Source organism: Chrysemys picta, chromosome 20 (assembly GCF_011386835.1).
Source record: "Chrysemys picta bellii isolate R12L10 chromosome 20, ASM1138683v2, whole genome shotgun sequence".
Lineage (NCBI taxonomy): Eukaryota > Metazoa > Chordata > Testudines > Emydidae > Chrysemys > Chrysemys picta.
The window spans coordinates 5,460,804-5,477,399 of NC_088810.1; the positions used below are offsets into that span (position 1 = coordinate 5,460,804).

General features: G+C 42.8%; 1 long non-coding RNA gene across 1 annotated transcript in view; it reads right to left on the reverse strand.

Moving 5' to 3' along the window:
• Positions 1 to 16,596, reverse strand: part of LOC135976848 (uncharacterized) — a 1,653,704-nt gene that overhangs the window by 6,044 nt on the left and 1,631,064 nt on the right. The window contains exons 4-5 of the long non-coding RNA XR_010594139.1: positions 5,197 to 5,229; positions 3,517 to 3,549 (exon numbers count right to left, since the gene is read on the reverse strand). This is a non-coding gene — a long non-coding RNA (uncharacterized LOC135976848). The remainder of the gene's footprint in view (positions 1 to 3,516; positions 3,550 to 5,196; positions 5,230 to 16,596) is intronic.

Below are 16,596 nucleotides of genomic sequence, written 5' to 3' on the forward strand. Positions count from 1 at the left end.
ATATGATGACTTAAGGACTTGTTCCAACATCATAACACCACCTCCCCGCTTGACGTTCAGTAAACTGAGAGACTCACTCTTGTGCCAGTATAGTTGCCTCTATGCTGGGGATTTTTCAGCATAGTGTTTTTCACACTGCTAGCTGATATAGCGATGTTGGCAGAACAGTGAAGTGTACACCAGGCCCAGCAATACCACCAAGAGCACAGTTTTCCTGGTATAACTACAGTTACAGTAATCATGCCTGACCAACCTGATAGATAACTGGCTCTGTGGATATGGGGAAAACAGTGGACGTGATATATCTTGACTTTAGCAAAGGTTTTGATATGGTCTCCCATAGTATTCTTGCCAGCAAGTTAAAAAGGTATGGATTGGATGAATGGACTATAAGGTGGATAGAAAGCTGGCTAGGATGTCGGGCTCCAGGGTAGTGATCAACGGCTCGATGTCTAGTTAGCAGCCGGTATCAAGCGGAGTGCCCCCGGGTTTGGTCCTGTGGCCGGTTTTGTTCAACGTCTTTATTAATGATCTGGATGATGTGCTGGATTGCAACCTCAGCAAGTTCACAGATGACACTAAACTGGGGGAAGAGGTAGATACGCTGGAGGGTAGGGATAGGGTCCAGAGTGACCTAGACAAAGTGGAGGATTGTGCCAAAAGAAATCTGATGAGGTTCAACAAGGACAAGTGCAGAGTCCTCCACTGAGGACGAAAGAATCCCATGGACTGCTACATCCTGGGGACCGACTGGCTAAGCAGTAGGTCTGGAGAAAAGGACCCAGGGATTACATTGGAGGAGAAGCTGGATATGAGTCAGCAGTGTGCCCTTGTTGCCAAGAAGACTAACGGCATATTGGTCTGCATTAGTAGGAGCATTGCCAGCAGATTGAGGGAAGCGATTATTCCCCTCTATTCAGCATTGGTGAGGACACATCTGGAGTATTGCGTCCAGTTTTGGGCCCCCCACTACAAAAAAGATGAAGACTAATTGGAGAGAGTCCAGCGGAGTGCAAGAAAAATGATTAGGGGGCTGGGGCACATGACTTACGAGGAGAGGCTGAGGGAACTGGTCTTGTTTAGTCTCCAGAAGAGAAGAATGAGGGGGGATTTGATAGCAGCCTTCAACTACCTGAAGGGGAGTTCCAAGGAGGATGGAGCTTGGCTGCTCTCAGTGGTGGCAGATGACAGAACAAGGAGGAGTGGTCTCAAGCTACAGTGAGGGAGGTCTACGTTGGATATTAGGAAACACTAGTTCATTAGGAGGGTGGTGAAGCACTGGAATGGCTTACCTAGGGAGGTGGTAGAATCTCTATCCTTAGAGGTTTTTAAGGCCTGGCTTGACAAAGCCCTGTCTGGGATGATTTAGTTGGGGACTGGTCCTGCTTTGAGTAGGAGGTTTGACTAGATGACCTCCTGAGGTCTCTTCCAGCCCTAATCTTCTATGATTCTATGATTTTTGCCAGAGCAGCTATGTCAGTAAGGAATCAAACTTCTTCCCACCCCATACAGATCAAGCTATGCCAACAGAAGTCTGTATTTTAGACACGGGCCCAGCCCGCTCTGTGATGGGAAACAGTCCCCCTATCCTTGCTTCTCAGGGGTGAGATTAACCTCCAGAATCTGGACTATGGGAGCTTCCTTTCGTGACTCTGATCCCTCAAGATAAGAATTAGAGATGATCAACATTTTTCATAATGAATTTTTGCAAGCAAATTGTCTGTTTTTTTACCAGAAAACGTATCGCTTCTTTTTTGACAAAATCGGAAATGAAAGTTTTGCATTTTTTCATTTTCTTTCCCCCCTTCTTTCTTCTTTTATGGAGCTGTTTGAAAAATTATAGGTGTGTTTTGTGGCAAATTTCAAAGGAAAATAGCATTTGAACTCTATTTGCAGACAGGACTCTGGGGAATCAACAACATTCAAAACATTTTTGGTTTCATTTTTCATAATTTTCATTGAAAAAAAAATCTTTCTTGAGTGGTAACAGCTAATTTAGACCCTGTCATTGTATAGTATAGTTGGGATTATGTTTTGCCATGTGCATTACTTTGCATTTATCAACATTGAATTTCATTATACTGGCACTAGAAAAGGTTCATAAAAGGGCAACTAAAACGATGAAGGGTTTGGAACGGGTCCCATATGAGGAGAGATGAAAGAGGCTAGGAGTCTTCAGCTTGGAAAAGAGGAGACTAAGGGGGGATATGATAGAAGCCTATAAAATCATGAGTGATGTGGAGAAAGTGGATAAGGAAAGTTATTTACTTATTCCCATAATACAAGAACTAGGGGTCACCAAATGAAATTAATAGGCAGCAGGTTTAAAACAAATAAAAGGAAGTTCTTCTTCACACAGCGCACAGTCAGCTTGTGGAACTCCTTACCTGAGGAGGTTGTGAAGGCTAGGACTATAACAGCGTTTAAAAGAGAACTGGATATATTCATGGTGGTTAAGTCCATTAATGGCTATTAGCCAGGCTGGGTAAGGAATGGTGTCCCTAGCCTCTGTCAGTCAGAGGGTGGAGATGGATGGCAGGAGAGCGATCACTTGATCATTGCCTGTTAGGTCCATTCCCTCTGGGGCACCTGGCATTGGCCACTGTCGGTAGACAGGATACTGGGCTGGATGGACCTTTGGTCTGACCCGGTACGGCCTTTCTTATGTTCTTATCTGCCATTCTGTTGCCCAGTCACCCAGTTTTTGTGAGATCCCTTTGTAACTCTTCACAGTCTGCTTTGGTCTTAAATATCTTGAGTAGTTTTGTATCATCTGCAAATTTTGCCACCTCCCTGTTTATCCCATTTTCCAGATTGTTTATGAATATGTGGAGTAGTGCTGGTCCCAGTACAGACCCCTGCGGGACACCACTATTTACCTCTCTCCATTCTGAAAACTGACCATTTATTCCTACCCTTTGTTTCCTATCTTTTAACCAATTACTGATCCATGAGAGGATCTTCCCTCTTATCCCATGACAGCTCACTTTGCTTAAGAATCTTTGATGAGGGACCTTGTCAAAAGCTTTCTGGAAATCTAAGTACACTATATCCACTGGATCCCCCTTGTCCACATGCTTGTTGACCCCCTCAAAGAATTCTAGTAGATGGGTAAGGCATGATTTCTCTTTACAAAAATCATGTTAACTCTTCCCCAACAAATTGTGTTCATCTAGGTGTATGGTAATTCTGTTCTTTACTGTACACCTCTACCCCAATATAACACGGTCCTTGGGAGCCAAAAATCCAAAATAGGTGAAACCCCGTTACATCGGGGTAGCAGCAGCAGGGCTCCAGCAGTAATTTAAAGGGCCCAGGGCTCCCCGCAGTGGCCCACCCAAAAAGAAAATCAATCTTCTGTTGTTGGCCTCTGATTCAGGTGATGAAAATTAATGTGTGTCAGTCCACACATTGCTTTGGATCATTGTCGAGCAGAACCAGTCATCAGCATGGAAGCATGTCCTCTGGAATGATCATATTAAACAGTTGGACAGCAAAGTAATTTTGAGTACTCACCCCTACAAGACCTCCAACTGGACGCGCAACCGCCTGTAAGGAAATAGAGCAGGATCAAGAAACTCCTTCTCCAATATCATTTCAAGCTTGTTGATTCCTCACAATGGCAATAGTGTTACCAGCCAGTTCTACACTAGGAGCGCTTTGCCAGTGCAGTTCTACCAGTATACTAGTGTGCTTTTGCTGGTATCGCCTGTTCTCCTCTGAAAGGGAGATGAGGCCATGTCTACACTACAGAGCCTGTGCCTGCATCGGCCCTAGGGTAGAGGATCCACATGCTGATGTAAACTTTTTTACACCCCACAGAGATGGAGCTATGCCAGCAGAAGTCTGTATTGTAGACATGGCCCCAGAGAGTTCTGCGAAAGGAAACAGCCCCCCTATCCCTGCTTCACAGGGGTGAGTTTAACCTCCAGAATTTGGACTATGGGAGCTTCCTTTCGTGACTCTGATCCCTCAAGATAAGAATTAGGGATGATCAACACTTTTTGTAACGAATTTAAAAAAAAAAAATTTTCCCCCCCAGAAATCTAATTAATACTTTTTTTTAACAAAATCAGGAATGAAAAAGTTTTGCTTTTTTTTTTTCATTTACTTCCTCCTTTTTTTCTTCTTCTTTGGAGCTCTTTGAAAAATTATAAATGTGTAAATTTCAAAGAAAAATAGCATTTCAACTCGATTGGGAAATTGGACCATGGGGAATGAAATGACAAAATTCAAAACTTGTTTTGGTTTTTCTTATTTTCATTGAAAAAAAAAGAAAAAATTCAAGAAACTTTTTCCATTAAAATGTTCATATTAAAAGAAATCTTTTTTCATGACAAATACAAAATATATTAAAGTGACAAATTTTCAACTTGCTCTGCATTTTTCTCAATTAAAAAATGGTGGAGCATCCTGTTTCTATTTTTCAAAAAGGGTAGAAAACATATGAGTGGAGCTGAATGCACAGCTGAGTGCAGTCACCTCATTTTGGGAATGAGTCTAAGTCATCTCTGCTTGAGCCCACAAAGAATGTGACTCCCTAGATCACTGCGAAGTACTGCACTTGTTGGTCTAGATGAGTAATGGATATGGCAGAGTAAGAGATATTGAAGCACAATAATAGAACTAAAGAACATTCTTAATGCCTGACAAAAACTCTTTAACCTCCACTCCCCACTAGTGCTACTCAGGGTGTGTCTATGCTGTCCCTAGTGTTTCTGAACATGGCCTTTATGGTTTGTAAGGGGGCTGTAATCATACCTGGGCCTATGACCACCTATTTATAAAGTAGCACCTCAACCTCCAGATTCTGAAATATGGGAGCCCTTTTATTGGTGTGATTTTCCGTTATGAGTGACAATAGGACTGCCAAGGATCTCTCACTTAGCAGAATTGCAAACCCTACCCATTAAGGGAATTGGCTTCTGGGATTTAACCTGGCCTTTTTCTGTGAACAGTGTCAGGGCAATGTAACAGCCAGTTTCAGCAAAGTGAATTTCCAGTCCTCACAGGCACAGCACCAGTGACGCTTCTAGCCCCTGTCCTGCCTCCAACGGATGTGCCTCAGTTTAGCCTGGAGCATTAACTCCAATACAGCAATGCTGCTTTACACCCATTTGGAATCTGGCCCGTTGGCTCCAGTGATACTGTGATAATACAGAACAGCTGGACAGCAAAGTAATTTTGAGTACTCACCTCAGCAAGACGTCCAACCGGACGCAGGAGCCCCTGTAAGGAAATAGAGCAGGATCAAGAAACTCCCTTCTCCAATATCATTTCCAAGTTGCTGATTTCTCCCAATAGCAATAGCGTTACCAGCCAGTTCTACACTAGGGGCGCCTTGCCAGTGCAGATCTACCAGTATACTAGTGTGCTTTTGCTGGTATCGCCTATTCTCCTGGGAAAGGGAAATGTGGCTATGTCTATGCTACAGAGCCTGTGCCCGCATAGGTCCTAGAGTACCGGCTGCATATGCTGACATCAGGACTTGGTCTGACCCAATAATCTAATAACACCAGCTCCCCACGGGACGTTCAGTAAGCTGAGAGACTCACCCCTGTGTTGGTAGAGTTGCCTCCATGCCGGAGATTTTTCAGTATCGCTGTTTTCCAGGAGGGGGTGATTTTTTTCACACGCTAGCGAATATAACGATGCTGGCAGAACTTTTTAGTGTAAACCAGGCCCAGCAATATCAGCAAAACCACAGAATGCAGCACTAAAACTCCTGTCCTATAAACACTCGCTACCGTGACAGGAGGGACTCTCCTGTTGCTATAGTTAATCCACATCCCTGTGGGGCAGTACCTAGGTGAAGTGTCAAATTCTTCCACCTATCGAGCACTGTCTACAATGAGGGTTAGGTCGGAACAGCCACTTCTTTCAGGAGTGTGGATTTTTCACGCTCATGAGAGATGTAGCTATATCAATGTGAGTTTTCAGTAGAGAAGGTGTCTCAGACAATTCACGCTCAGCCACAGGGAATGCTAAGAGATCGTCACAGAACAATTCATCACTGGGCAGAAAGAAAAAGGGGACATTTAAGTTCATATTTCACAGAGAAAATCATCATTCTAATACAAAGTATTAATCCTAGTAGTACTTTCACTTTTACCAGCAGAGCTTCTACCGGCAAAGCACTGCTTCCCTTTCGGTAAAGGGTGGAGATGGGGGGAAGGGCAGCCATGATTTGGAGCTTAATGTTGGTTACCGTTTGATTCCTCCGATTATGAAGTATTGAGTCCGAGGGGTTTACAGCTCCATCGATACCACTAGTCGTATATGATGTTACAAGCCTGATTGCTCAAACTCAACACCAAGACTGTTAAAGAGACCAATCTCCTTTATCAATGAGGAAAGGTTAGAGTTGATTTACCTCCCTGTGTAATATGGCTACATGCTGTCCCTAGAGTTTCTGAGCATGGCCTTTATGGTTTGTAAGGGGTCTGTAATCATAGCCGGCCCCAGGACCACCAATTCATAAAGCAGCACCTGAAACTCCAGATTCTGAACATGATGGGAAACCGGACCAATAAGAGAGCCGACTACAAGAGCAGTTTCTCCTCCCTTGGTGTTCGCACCTCAACTGCTAGAAGAGGACCTCACCCTCCCTGACTGAACTAACCTCGTTATCTCCAGACTGATTCTTGCCTGTATATTTATACCTGCCTCTGGAAATTTCCATTACATGTGTCTGACCAAGTGGGCATTCACCCACGAAAGCTTATGCTCCAATACATCTGTGAGTCTTCAAGGTGCCACAGGACTCTCTGTTGCTTTTTACAGATCCAGACTAACACGGCTATCCCTCTGAGACAGATCTGACTCCACTTACATTGATAGACCAACACTAATTTACACCAGCTTGGGATCTGCCCCTTGTATAGATGAGGCCATGTATGTGATTGCCCATGGTGATACTATTATCTCCAGTCTCTCGCATGCAGAATGACAGGATTCCCAGTGTATCACAGCTCACAGTATGTATGAGTCCACCTGGGAAGTGATTATAATGAACGGAGCCCACAGGAACTCAGTATAATGGGAACATTGAAACTGCAAAGAACACTTGGATTAACACTTCCATGACCCATGGGACTTGGAAGCCCATTGCTTTGTGTTTAGCGCCAGTCTTTGAACATCTGTCCAGGGTACTCCAATTTTCCATAGGTCTCAGGGTTTGGGCTTGCTAAGAGGTACTGAGATAATATAAAACAGCCTGACAATAAAGTAAATCTACAGTACTCACCCCAGCAGCTTCTCCAACTGGTCTCACGACACGCTGTAAGGAGATAGTTAGGAGTTACTTCACCCTGCTCTTTCTCCAGTATCATTTCAATAGCTGATTCCTCACAATGGCAATAGTTTCCCAGGTCAGTTCTACAGTAGGAGCGCTTTCCCAGTATAGCGATACTGGTATATTAGTGCGCTTTTGCTAGTATAGCATATTCCCCCCCCCGCCCCCAAAGCAAAATACAGCCATGTCTGCATTCCCCTGCAATTCCCCTGCAGAACATGCTGTGCATGCCAACAGAAGGTCTTTTTCTGCCAATATAGGCACTCCACCTCCCCGATGGATGTTCGGTATGCTGACAGCATCACCCTTCTAGTCATGTGCCCCAGCCCCCTGATCATTTTCGTTGCCCTCCACTGGACTCCCTCCAATTTGTCCACATCCTTTCTGTAGTGGGGGGCCCAAAACTGGACACAAGACTCCAGTATGGCATACCCCATACTGATAGGCCTGTGCCAGGAGAAGTGTGTATTTCCGACATGGCCACAGACAGCTCTGCGATGAGAAATAGCCCCCCTACCCTTGCTTCTTAGGGGTCAGATTAACCTCCAGAATCGGGAATATTGGTGCTTCCTTTCTTGAGTCTGAATCCGCAAGATAAGAATTAGAGCTGGTTCAAATTTTACAACATGAATTTTTGTAAAAATATTGTCAATGTGTTTTCAGAAAAAAAGTTGTTTTTTTTTCATTTATTTCCACCACCACCTCCTTCTTTCTTCTTCTTTACTTCTAAAGTAAATCTACAGTACTCACCCCAGCAGCTTCTCCAACTGGTCTCACGACACGCTGTAAGGAGATAGTTAGGAGTTACTTCACCCTGCTCGTTCTCCAGTATCATTTCAATAGCTGATTCCTCACAATGGCAATAGTTTCCCAGGTCGGTTCTACAGTAGGAGCGCTTTGCCAGTATAGCGATACCGGTATATTAGTGCGCTTTTGCGCATATTCCCCCCCCACAAAGCAAAATACGGCTATGTCTGCATTGCACTGCATTGCCCCTGCTGTGCATGCCAACAGAAGGGCTTTTTCTGCCAATATAGGCACTCCACCTCCCTGTTCGACTTTCGGTATGCTGACAGAATCACCCTTCTAGTCATGTGGTTCAAATTTTTCAAAATGAATTTTTGTCAAAATATTGTCAACGTGTTTCCAAAAAAAGTTGTTGTTTTTTTTTAACAATCAGAAATGAAAAAGATTTGTTTTTTTTTCATTTATTCCCCCCCTCCTTCTTTCTTCTTCTCTGGAGCTCTTTGAAAAATTGTAAGTGTGTCGTGGGGACATTTCAAAGCAAAACAGCATTTCAAATCTTTTTGCAAAATGGGTCTTAGGAATCAAATAACAAAGCTCAAAACTTTTTTCCTTTTTAGTTTTCATTATTTTCATTGAAAAGTCAGGAAAAAAGGAATTAACACACTTTTCAATGCAATTTTTCATTTTGAAAACATTCATTTTTGGTTACAAAGAAAAAAGATTAGATTGACACATTTCAACTAGTTCTACTTTTTTCTTCTTTCAAAAATGACTGAGCATCGTCTGGGTTGCTTTCAACAATTATTGCACATGGAAGAGGGGAGCTCATTGCATAGCTGGGCGTGTTCAGCACTTTTGGGAATCAAGCCCAAGCCATCTCTGCTTGAGTCATCAATGAATGACCCCCCCGAATCACTGACCACTGCTACACTTGTTGGTCTAAATGTGGAAGGACATGTCAGAGTAAGCTGTTGTCAGTGAGTGAGAGCCTCTCTCTGTCTTCTGCACACAAACCACGTCTCACCTACATGTACACATCAAGTCTGAAATTTGGAACAAACGAGGCTTTTGAGATCTCTGAGCACAACAGCACATCTACAGTTTTCTTAATCAGTGATGAAAACCCGTTAGCCTCCTCCCCCCACTGCTGTTACTCGGGATCTGTCTACACTTAAAATGCTACAGAAGCAGAGTGCAGCTCTAGAGTGCAGCACTGAAGCACTTCAGTGTAGACGCACCGCCTACCCGAGAGGTGTTAGCTAAAATTCTTCCATCCACCGAGTACTGTCTACACCGGGGTTAAGTTGGAACAGCTGCTTCTTTCAAGAGTGCATTTTTCACACCCCTGAACTTTGCCAATGTGAGTTTTCAGTGTAGATGGGCCTCAGAGAATTCAAACTCAGCTACAGGGAATGCAAAGAGATCGTCCCAGAACAATCCACCTTTAGCAGCAAGGAAACAGGAGAAAGTGTTACTGCCAGGAGTATTTCCATGTTTACCAGTAGCGCTTCTAGCGGGAAAGCGCAGCTTCCCTTCTGGTAAAACATGGAGATGGGGAGAAAGGCAGCCATGAGCAGGAGCTTAATCTTGGTTTTCATGTTTCTTCCAAAGTGGGGCGGAGGAGTTAGCAGCTCTACTTATACCATTAGTCAGATCTGACATTACAAGCCTGATTGTCCAAATCCAACGCCGAGATTGTCAAAGAGACCAATGGCCTTTATCAATAAGGAAATTTCAGAGAGTTCATTCAACTCCCCCTGAATTGTGGCGATATGCGTCCATGCTATTCCACCTGACCATTGGTCACAGGATTTGGGCTTGTGAAGAGATACTGATGTAATATAAAGCAACCTGACAATAAAATGTATCTTGAGTACTCACCTCAACAGCATTTCCAGCTTGATCCAAGACATTCTGCAAGGAAATAGAGCAGGATCAGGTAATTCCCAGCTTTCTCCAATATCATTTCATGTAGCTGATTCTTGACACTGACAATAGCTTTACCAGGCCAGGGCTATACTAGGAGCACTTTGCCAGTATAGCATATTCCCCCCAGAGTGAAATAAGGCCGTGTCTACACTACATAGCATAGCCCCGGAGTAGATACTGCGTGTGCCGACAGAAGAATTAGAGCTGGTTCAATTTTTTCAAAATGAATATTTGTAATAAAATTGTCAATTTTTTTCCAGAGAACAAATTCATTGTCTGATGGAATAAAAAAATGCAAAAATTGTCATTTTTTCATTTACCTCCCCCCTTCTTTCTTCTTTACTGGAGCTGCTTGAAAAATTATAGTATCTTTTTGGGCTATTTCAGTGAAAAATTATATTTCAACTCTATTTCCAAAAATGGATTTTGAGAATCAAAGGATACAACTCAGAACTTTTATGGTTTTGTTTTCATTATTTCCATTGAAAAATCAGAAAAAAATGCTTGAGCCCCAAAGAATGAGACCCCCTAGATCACTGACCACTACTGCACTTGTTGGTCTAAATGAGTAATGGATACGGCCGAGTAAGAGATATCGAAGCACAATAATAGATCTAAAGAACATTCCTAATGCCTGACAAAAACTCTTTAACTTCCTCTCCCCGCTAGTGCTACTCAGGGTATGTCTACACTTAAAACACTACATCAGCATAGTGCAGGGCTACCGGTGCACCACTGCAGAGCTTCAGTGTAGACACTCGATACAGTGATGGGAGGGGGTTCTCTCATCGCTGTAGGTAATCCACCTCTCCTGGAGGCGGTAGCTAGGTCTAGGGAAGAATTCTTCTGTAGACCTAGCACTGTTTACACAGGGAGTTAGGTCAGGATAACTGCTTTCATGTAGCTTTGCTGATATGAATTTTCAGTGTAGATGGGGCCTCAGAGAATTCAAACTCAGCTACAGGGAATGCTAAGAGACCATGCCAGAACAATTCATGTTTGGCAGAAAGGAAAGTGGAGATATTTAAGTTCATATTTCACAGTGAAAATCTTCATTCTAATAGAAAGTATTATTAATAGTAGTACTTTCATGTTTAGCAGTAGCGCTTCTACGGGCAAAGCACTGCTTCCCTTTCGTAAAGGATGGAGACAGGGAGAAAGGCAGCCATGCTCTGAAACTTAATCTTGTTTCTTCCAATTATGAAGTCCACAATGAGGCTGGGGAGGTTTAACAGCTCTATTGATACCATGATTCGTATCTGACATTAGAAGCCTGATTGCCCAAACCCAACACCGGGATTGTCCAAGAGATCAATAGGCTTTATCAATAAGAAAAGTCAGAGTTCATTTAACTCCCCTTGTAATATGGCTACATGCTGTCCCTAGTGTTTCTGAGCACGGCCTTTATGGCTTGTAAGGGGGCTGTAATCATAGCTGGCCTTATGACCACCAATTCATAAAGCAGCACCTGAAACTCCAAATTCTGAACATGATGGGAAACCAGACCAATAAGAGAGAGACTTGGATCACCAGGGATCTCTCACCTCATAGAATTGCTAACCCTAACCGTTAAGAGAATGGGCTTCCGCCATTTAATCTGGCCTCTGACTGTTAAAAGTATCAGGGTAATATAACAGACTCTTTAAGCAAAGTGAATTTGCAAGACTCACGGGCACAGCACCAGTGACGCTGCTCACCACTGTCCTGCCTCCAATGGAGCTACCTCGGGTTAGCCTGGAGCATTAACTCCAAGACAGGAATGCTGATTTACATCCATTTGGAATCTGGCCCATTGACTCCAGTGAAGCTATGGATAATTTACACCAGAAGGGGATCTGGCCCCTCTGACTTTACTGGAGCGATGGTTGATTTACACCCGGCGATCTGTCTCCACTTACTTTGATAGAGCAACACTAATTTACACCAGCTTGGGATCTGCCCCTTGTATAGATGAGGCCATGTATGTGATTGCCCAAGGTGATACTATGATCTCCAGTCTCTCGCATGCAGGATTCCCAGTGTATCACAGCTCACAGTATGTATGAGTCCACCTGGGAAGTGATTATAATGAATGGAGCCCAAAGGAACCCAGTATAATGGGAGCATTGAAACTGCAAAGAACACTTGGATTAACACTTACATGACCTATGGGACTTGGAAGCCCATTGCTTTGTGTTTAGCGCCAGTCTTTGAACATGTGTCCAGGGTACTCCAATTTTCCATAGGTCTCAGGGTTCGGGCTTGCTAAGAGGTACTGAGATAATATAAAACAGCCTGACAATAAACTAAATCTACAGAACTCACCCCAGCAGCTTCTCCAACTGGTCTCGCGACACGCTGTAAGGAGATAGTTAGGAGTTACTTCACCCTGCTCTTTCTCCAATATCATTTCAATAGCTGATTCCTCACAGTGGCAATCGCTTTCCCAAGTCAGTTCTGCACTAGGAACACTTTGCCAGTATAGCGATACCATTATATTAGTGCGCTTTTGCTAGTATAGCGTATTCCGCCCCCCTCAAAGCAAAATACAGCCATGTCTGCATTACCCTGCAATACCCCTGCGGAACATGCTGTGCATGCCAAGAAGGTCTTTTTCTGCCAATATAGGCACTCCACCTCCCCGATGGATGTTCGGTATGCTGACAGCATCACCCTTCTAGTCATGTGCCCCAGCCCCCTGATCATTTTCATTGCCCTCCACTGGACTCCCTCCAATTTGTCCACATCCTTTCTGTAGTGGGGGGCCCAAAACTGGACACAAGACTCCAGTATGGCATACCCCATACTGATAGGCCTGTGCCAGGAGAAGTGTGTATTTCCGACATGGCCACAGACAGCTCTGCGATGAGAAATAGCCCCCCTACCCTTGCTTCTTAGGGGTCAGATTAACGTCCAGAATCGGGAAGTTTGGCACTTCCTTTCTGGATTCTGACTGTTCAAGATAAGAATTAGAGCTGGTTCAAATTTTACTAAATGAATTTTTGTAAAAATATTGTCAGTGTGTTTCCAGAAAAAAAGTTGTTTTTTCATTTATTTCTGCCACCACTCCCTTCGTTCTTCTTATCTGGAGCTGTTTGAAAAATTATAAGTGTGTTTTGGGGACATTTAAAAGAAAAATAGCATTTCAACTCTACTTGAAAAAATGGGTCTGAGGAATCAAATGACAAAGCTCAAAACTTTTTTTTGTTTTTGGTTTTCATTATTTTCATTGAAAGATCGGGAAAAAAGGAAGTAACACACTTTTTAATGCAATTTTTCATTTTGAAAACATTCATTTTTGGTTACAAAGAAAAAAGATTAGATTGACAATTTCAACTAGTTCTACTTTTTTCTTCTTTCAAAAATGACTGAGCATCGTCTGTGTTGTTTTCAACAATTATTGAACATGGAAGAGGGGAGCTCATTGCATGGCTGGGTGTGTTCAGCACTTTTGGGAATCAAGCCCAAGCCGTCTCTGCTTTGAGTCATCAATGAATGACCCCCCAAATCACTGCTACACTTCAAACTCAGCTACAGGGAATGCTAAGAGAACGTCCCAGAACAATCCACCTTTAGCAGCAAGGAAACAGGAGAAAGTGTTACTGCCAGGAGTATTTCCATTTTTACCAGTAGCGCTTCTAGCGGGAAAGCGCAGCTTCCCTTCTGGTAAAACATGGAGATGGGGAGAAAGGCAGCTATGAGCAGGAGCTTAATCGTGGTTTTCATGTTTCTTCCAAAGTGGGGCGGAGGAGTTAGCAGCTCTACTTATACCATTGGTCAGATCTGACATTACAAGCCTGATTGTCCAAATCCAACAGCGAGATTGTCAAAGAGACCAATGGCCTTTATCAATGAGGAAAGTTCAGAGAGTTCATTCAACTCCCCCTGAATTGTGGCGATATGCGTCCATGCTATTCCACCTGACCATTGGTCTCAGGATTTGGGCTTGTGAAGAGATACTGATGTAATATAAAGCAACCTGACGATAAAATGTATCTTGAGTACTCACCTCAACAGCATTTCCAGCTTGATCCAAGACATTCTGCAAGGAAATAGAGCAGGATCAGGTAATTCCCAGCTTTCTCCAATATCATTTCATGTAGCTGATTCTTGACACTGACAATAGCTTTACCAGGCCAGGTCTATACTAGGAGCACTTTGCCAGTGTAGCATATTCCCCCCAGAGTGAAATAAGGCCGTGTCTACACTACATAGCATAGCCCCGGAGTAGATACTGTGTATGCAGACAGAAGGTCTTCTGCCGATATAGGGACATCATCTCCCCAATCAATGTTCAGTGTGACGACAGAATCACCCCTCCGTCAGTGTAGCTACATCTACACTGGGGATTCTCTGGCATAGCTGTGTTGTTGCCCAGGAAGGATGATTTTTTCACACTCCAGCTCAAATAGCTCTTCCAGCAGAATTTTGTAGCATAGACCAGGCCCGCAAAAACTGACAATATTTTTTTCCATAACTTTTTTCATTTATTTGACAAAATCAGAAATGAAAATAAAATCGATTTTTGATTTCCCCTCCCTCCTTCTCTTTTTTCTACAGTTTTGGAATAATTATAAATGTGTTTTGGGGGGATTTAAAAAAAATGGGTTTCAACACTTTTAGAAAAAGGTGACTAGAAAATTATGCAATAGAACTCATAAGTTTTTTTCTTTTTAGTTTTAATTATTTTCATTGAAAAAAATCAGAAACAAAACCAGAAAAAACAAAATTTTCCATGAAATTTCTTTTTAAAAAATTCATTTTTAGTTAAAAAAATAGATTAGTGACAAATTTCAAGTAGTTCTACATTTTTCTCCTTTCAAAAATGGCTGAGAATCATGTTTGTTGTTTTCAACAAATATAGAACATGGAGGGAGGAGTTAATTGCAGTTCAGCACTTTTGGGAATCAAGTCCAAATCCTCTGTGCTTGAGCCCCGAAAAATGAGATCTGCACTTTTCGCTAATATCTAAGAGAAATGGCATGATCTAGGTGAAATTGGTATAATGTGTGTGCACGACTGGTTGAAAGACTGGGTATCAGTGGTTCTCTGTCAAGCTCGGTGGGCGTATCTAGTGCCGTTCTGCAGTGGTCACTCCTGGGTCCGAGACTATTCAATATTTTCATTAATGACTTGGATAATGGAGTGGAGAAAACACTTATAAAATGTGCAGATGACACCAGCTGGGAGGAGTTGTAAGCACCTTGGAAGCCAGAATTAGAATTCAAAACAACCTTGACATATTGGAGAATTGGACTGAAATCACCGAGAGGAAATTCAATAGAGAAGTGCAAAGTACTTCTCTTAGGAAAGAAAAACCAAATTCACAACTACAAATAGGGAATAATTGGCTAGGTGGTAATACCCTTGAAAAGGGTCAGGTGGTTATTGTGAGTCACAAATTGAATATGAGTCATCAATGTGATGCAGATGTAAAACAGACTATTATCATTCTGGGATATATTAACAGGAGTGTATATTAATCGGAGAGTCCAGAGGAGAGCAATAAAAATGGTAAAAGGTTTAGAAAACGTGGCCTGTGAGGAGAGGTTAAAAAATGGGGAATGTTTAGTCCTGAGAAAAGAGGACTGAGGAGGGGGACCCGATAACAGTCTTCAAATACATTAAGGGTTGTTCTAAAGAGGACTGTGATCAATTATTCTCCGTGTCCACTGAAGATAGGGCGAGAAGTAGTGGGCTTAATTGTATCTCACAATGTGTATGACTCGACCTGGGAAATGAGTCTGTTCATGGCTGTAGAGCCCAGAGCCCAGAGAATCCCACCAAACAAGGTACTAGTATGATCAGAGAATTGAAACCGCAAAGAACACCTGGATTAACTCTTACATGCCCCCTTAGGACTTGGAAGCCCTTTGCTTTGTCTTTTGCCCCAATCCTTCCACATCTGTCCAGGCTATTCCAACTGAACCCAGGGCTCCGGGTTTGGGATTGCTAAGAGGAACTGGGGTAACATTAAAGAGATTGACAGCAAAGTAAATTTTGAATACTCACTGGCACATCAACGCCTGCACCCGCGCCCAAGGACCTCTGCAAGGAAATAGTTCAGAGTTACTTGATCCTGCTCTTTCTCCAATATTATTTAAATATAGCTGATTCCTCACATTGGCAATAGTTTCATCAGGCCAGGTCTACACTAGGAGCACTCTGCCAGCCTAGCTATACTGATATGCTAGTGTACTTTTGCTGGTACGAATTATTACAGCCCTTCCCCCCATCGAGAGAAAGAAGGCCCTGTCTACACTACAGAGCCTGTGACATGAAAGGCTCTAGTGTAGACGCGGCGTATGCCAACAGAAGAACTTTTGCCAACGTAGTAACACCACCTCCCTGAACAATGTTCAGTAAGCCGACAGACTCACTCTCCTGTCGGTGGAGTTACATGTACACTGGAGAAACTACGGTTTTGTTTTTGTTTTTGTTTTAAATGACAAAAAATTTCCACGGTTGCTTTGCCACTAGGGTGGGGGGTGGGCAATCAAAAGCCAAAACTCAAAACATATTTTGTTTTTTGGTTTTCATTCATTTATTTTTTTCCATGAAAATTTTCATTTTGAAAAAACAAAATCATTTCTGGTTAAAAATAAGGTGTTTTAGGTGAGAAATTTCAACCCACTTCACTTTTTTCT